Here is a 6,000-nt window from a genome sequence, read left to right as displayed (position 1 = left end):
GTTTTACGTTAAAAAGGTTAGATTTTACGTTTTACTTTAAAAAGTTTACGGTTTACGTTTTACGTCAAAAAGTTTACGTTTTACGTTAAAACGTTTACGTTTTACGTTAAAACGTTTACGTTTTATGTTTTACGTTAAAAAGTTTACGTTTTACGATTTAAGTTTACGTTTTACATTAAAAAGTTTTTAGATAAAAGTTTACGTTTTACGTAAAATTTTTATAGTTTACGTTTTACGTAAAATTTTTATAGTTTTACGTTTTACGTTAAAATTTTTACGTTTTACGTTTTAAGTTTACGTATAACGGATTTTTCGAAAATCGGGGCAGAGTTTCCTCTGTTTTTGGACAATCCCGACAACTAAGTGTCGATTTTTTTTAAATACAACAATAAACCAATCACAATTATCAATATACATAGTTTTCGTCAAAATGTCAAAACATAACAAATTTCTAATCAAATTCCAGAGAAGAGTATTTTAGATGTTAAACATTAACCAAATTCCAGGTTCTTGTAATAAAAATCGCTAAAACGCAGAGTTTTCGTCTGCTAAAAAAATTTCACCTCTTGCCTCTCTATGAAACCTTGCTTCTTGAGGTCATAAAGCTGAAAGGAAACTGCAAACAAAAAAGAAAGAATAAGATTCTTGATTGTACAATATGTTACACATTCACACACACACACATGCATATAATCAGGATCAAATAAGATAAGTATTGCAAAGAACTGTAAGAAGTAAGAACTAATTGAAGTAACTTAATACTATATTAACAGAGAAATAAAAAAAAAAGATTTAAACTTACATTCAATCTGACCCGTCGAACCACACCCGAACCGCGGCTGACCAACTTTGACCGAGACCCGAAACCGAGCCGAAAACCCGACAAAATCTGAAGTGAACCCGAACCTAACCCGAACCAAAACTCAAACCACATCAGAATCTGAGCACGAAATCTAAGCCAAACTTGAACCAAACACACTCACCTCTACTGCAGTCGTCGCCGGTGCAGCTTCGGCGCCGGCCGGCTGCCGTCATCACCATCAACGTCATTGCTCAAACCCTCTCCACCACCACCAAACCCATGAGTCTTGATCTGAGGGGTTACCGGCTGCCGTCATCACCATCAATGTCATTGCTCACCCCCTCACTGACGTCGACGTCAAAACCCACCACCACCACAACACCGCTCATCGCCGACTAGAAACCCACCACCACCACAACTCCGCCGCCGCCCATCGCCGACTTGAAACCCACCACCCCCACAAACCCACCACCACCTGAACTACCGCCGCCATCAAAGCCTCACCAAAAACTTTTACGGTAAACTTTTTACGTTTTACGTAAAAGTTTACGGTTGAACTTTTTTTCCACAAAAACTTTTTTACACGAAAACTTGTTTACGCAAAGACGAACGCACCCATAAATCGCAAAGTCGGTAGGTGTCTCGGATATATTTTTATCGTCATCGACGAGGGAAAAGAATATAAAAAACCAACGACACCAAAAAAACAAAAGTGTATCTCGAAAAAAAAAGGGTTTGGCTCAGATTTTTTCCGATAAATTAAAAGGCTGCAAGGTGGGGTTGCGGGTTCAAAAACCTACCCTCCACCATCCTTGCCGTGCCATCGTCATAAAAAAAATACGTTTTTTTTTGCATCATCATTGCCAAGAACGATCGTCAATATCAAATGTCGGCGAAAAAAAGTTTCAGTCGGCACAACGGGGCACCCCCGGCACTAGCGGACACCACGGGGCACCACCGGGCACTATCGGCAACCGCTGTATAGACCCATCATGTGAACATAATCAAAACAAACAACTGTACAGGTACCACCGACATCGATCCAACAGAAACAATCAAAGAAAAACCCAACAAAAACATAATCAAAACAAAACAAGCTGTACATACCATAGCTCCAACAGAAACAACACAATAAGTCCGACCAGTAGCCACCACCCAAAGAACCCAATAAGTCCGATCAGTAGCCACCACCCCTAAACAAACACCCTCAAAAATAACTAGAAAGCAAAAATTCATCAGATTCTTGTTCATGACCACAAAGTTCATAAAAATCACTAGAAAAAGCATAGTTCATAAAAAATGACTAGAAAAGCAAAATCACCAAAAAGTTTAACAGATTCTTGTTCGTGACCCATATATCAAACCCACATATCAAAAATCAACAGATCAAACCCACATATCAAAAATCAACAGATAAAATCCACCGAATATGCAACTTGCTCGAACAAAAGAATCTGATGAACTAGTAAATGGCAGTAGCAACAAAAAACCCAAAAGAAATACCATTCACAGACTTATCAAAATGCCTCTAGTAATATCTTCATTCAAATCTTTACCAACATCACCCCCACAAAAACCCTAATCCAAAAAAGATCAAGAACTCAAGAAAAGTAAAACCCACTTGAGATGTAGTGACCGCCGCCGGAAACACCCACCGCCCATCTACCCACCATCGCCGTCACAGGTGTGGGTGACCCACACCTCAGCCTTCATCCACCGTCACCGACACACCGCCGCAAAAAAAAAGCCATCGAGAGATGAAGATGGGTCTGAGAGATTTGAGGGTGGTTGTGGGTTGCGGAGAAGGATGGGCATGAGGGGACGTTTGGCATCACCGTCGCCGGAGAAACGAGGGGGCGCCGCCGTCACAGGAGATAGGGTGTGGTTGTGGGTGACCGGTCGGAGGTCCGCCGTCACCGGTGATCAGAAACCCAGGGGTTTTCGTAACCTCTTTCTCGATCCTTTGAAACCACACTGGTTTCATATCTTGATTTTAAGAGAAAGGTGAGAGTCTTTTTTGTTTTGTTGCAGGTGAAATAAAAAGAGAGAGAAATGGAATAGAAGTGAAGATGAAACTGACATATATAATGAAAGAGGAGAGAGAAAGAACTATAAATGAAGAGAGATAAGAGGATTTGACATTTTGGGTAAAAGACCAAAATAACCTTATTGTTGGCATACTCTAATTGGTTGAGAGTGTTCTCGCGGTTCTTACAACTGGAGGTGGTTCTCATTTTAGCGGCTCCCTATATATATATATATATATATATATATATATATATATATATATATATATATATATATATATATATATATATATATATATATATATATATATATATATATGTAGAGGATCCTGTAAAAAAGGCCTAAAGTGTGAGAAGGGTAAGAAAGAATCTCAGCCATTAGATCTTTTGATCTAATGGTTGAGATCAATAGGGACCAAATTGTAAAATATTTTCATTAATTTGGACTGATTTGAAATATCTAGGGGCAATATAGTCTTTTAAACCCACTAGAAATTAGGTAATGCACATGTAACTTCCCCCCGTCTTTTTTAAACGTCAATAACTTTTTATACGTAACTTTTTTTTAAAAAAAAACAATTACACCATAATAACGAGCGTTTTTTTATCTTTAATATCAGTACCATATTGCTATATTTATATAGAGAAAAAAATATGTTTCGATCAGATGTTTAGTCAATGAATGGTGTTATATACTTGCTGAATGGTGTTATATACTTGTTGAATGGTTTATATACTTACTGAATGGTGTTATATACTTGCTGAATGGTGTTATATACTTACTGAATGGTGTTATATACTTGCTGAATGTTGAATGGTGTTATATACTTGCTGAGTGGTGTTATACACTTGCTGAATGGTGTTATACACTTGCTGAATGGTGTTATATACTTACTGAATGGTGTTATATACTTGCTGAATGGTGTTATATACTTCCTATAATTAAGGTGGCGGTTATGGGAAGTTTTTAATTAATTGAATTAATGATAAAATTACTTGTTTACCCTTTTCAATTAATTTAGATCTAATGGCTGAGATTCTTTCTTACCTTTCTCTGGTCTTTTTTACAATAACCTTACCCCTATATATATATATATAGAGAGAGAGAAAGTATAATGTACAAAACTGCTTAACGTACATTAACCTACGCGACAAAAAACATAACGTGCGTGATTATTTTTTTTACCATTATAACGTGCGTGATTATCACCAAATAACTGCTCCCATGCGTGATTAACTGATCCATGCGTGATTATGGCCCTGATCTGATGGTTATGCTTGTCGCGTACGTGAAGTATGATAAGGCTTTTTGTATGTTAACCTTGCTCTATATATATATATTACACCAAATAAGCGACTATTTTATTTTCTGTATTTTGATTATAGTATTGCTATAGCTATTTTTAATTAAAAATTGATATGTTACGTGACTAAAAATGTCTAAAGGTCAGTAATAACTGAATCATTAACCGAAACCGAACTGAAATCAACAAAAAACTGAAATAACTGAAAACTGATTAACCGAAACTCGAATTAACCAAAAATGGTTATCGATTTTTTTATACCCTCGTTTAACCAAAATTAACTGAACCGAACCATTCATATTTTCATATATTTCTAGCTTTTATACCTTCAATTCATGTATTTCATATTTAAACCCCCATTTTATGTATTTATACCTCCATTTCATATACCTATACATCCATTTCATGTATTTATACCTAAATTTCATGTATTTCTAATCAAAAGTTTTAGCCCAAGTTTGGTTTTGGTTATTAACTGAAATTCAATGAATCAAACCAAAAACCATCAATCTAATTGAATAAACCAAACCGGTTAACTGAAAACGTATTGTTTAATAAAATAGACTAATCGATGACCTCGATTTCGGTTGAGGATAATAATCTAACCCACCGAACAATGCACACTGTGGCAATGTTTATGTTTCCCGCCACATCGCGCGCGCACCTGTCGGTTATTAACCAAAGCCGGTTATCGGTGAGCAATAACTAAACTAAATCGTTAACCTAAATCACACTTAAAACAGACAAAACCGAACCGAAATCAACCCAAAACTAAATTAACTGAAAACCGAAAAGCGAATTAACCACAAACTGGTTATCAATTTTGGTACACTCTCGTTTAACCAAAATTAGCTGACCGAACTGAACCGAATCATTCATATTTTCATATATCTCTGGCTTTTATACCTCTAGTTCATACATTTCATATTTTATATCTCCATTTCATATATTTATACTTTCATCTCATGCATTTATACCTCAGTTTAATATATTTCTAAGCAAAAGTTTTAGCTCAATTTTGGTTTTTGCTATTAACTAAAATTAATGGAATCAAATAAAAAACTGTCAATCTAACCGAATAAACAGAAGTGATTCACCAAAAACCGATTGGTTAATAAAACAGACTAACCGATGACTTTGGTTTTGGCTTCAGTTAAGGATAATAACCGAACCGACTGAACCATGCACAACACAATGATACAGATTACCCGATTGTTTTGTTTTTGATGTAAATCTATCACAATGATGCTGCAATAAATATTATATGATTAAGAAAACTACCAAAAACGAGTATCGCAATGCGATGTGTCACTCCCGCTGCATCGCGCGGGCATCCTACTAGTATGCACATATGAAAAAACATAAACAATGCAAATGCCACCTAGAATGTAAGGAAATCTAAGCCTCTACCCCAACGCTCAGACCTAATGAACCTTCTCTTAAAAGTCTTTAAACTTAATTACACGTCTTCATAAACCTCTATCCTAAAGAGGTATAACTTTAGCAAACCTTGTTTAATCCATGCATATCTAGCCAAACTTGACACTCTACTTTATCCATCATGTGATATCCTTCGAGATGCTTAGGGCCCGATATTAATTCCATTTAAAATCATGTTTGCTTTAATCAATACTAATCAACTATCCTTACTAGTGTGAAGAAATTCTATGCATTCCAATAGATTCCGGTAACATGAGCAAATTCCTTGAATCCGAAATTCTTTTGGATCTGATTTCTTTAGTTAGACCATCTTAATTTCTTGTATGTCCTATCTTCATTGATTTTTCATTATTCATCTTCATCAACAGTATTCATGGAATCACAGGTCCACTTCTTATGCAACAAAAAACCCCAAACCAAATGGCAA

General features: G+C 35.9%; 1 long non-coding RNA gene across 1 annotated transcript; it reads right to left on the bottom strand.

Moving 5' to 3' along the window:
• Positions 1 to 433: 433 nt before the first annotated feature.
• Positions 434 to 2,832, bottom strand: LOC110864134. Its single transcript, XR_002549657.2, has 3 exons — positions 984 to 2,832; positions 803 to 906; positions 434 to 616 (listed from the first exon to the last, which is right to left on the bottom strand). It is a non-coding gene; the product is annotated as an uncharacterized LOC110864134 (long non-coding RNA).
• Between the last annotated feature and the right edge of the window lie 3,168 nt (positions 2,833 to 6,000).

This window comes from Helianthus annuus, chromosome 6 (genome assembly GCF_002127325.2).
Source record: "Helianthus annuus cultivar XRQ/B chromosome 6, HanXRQr2.0-SUNRISE, whole genome shotgun sequence".
NCBI classification, from domain to species: Eukaryota; Viridiplantae; Streptophyta; class Magnoliopsida; order Asterales; family Asteraceae; genus Helianthus; species Helianthus annuus.
Note: the sequence above shows the minus strand (reverse complement) of the source record. Positions and strands in the feature narration are given on the sequence as shown.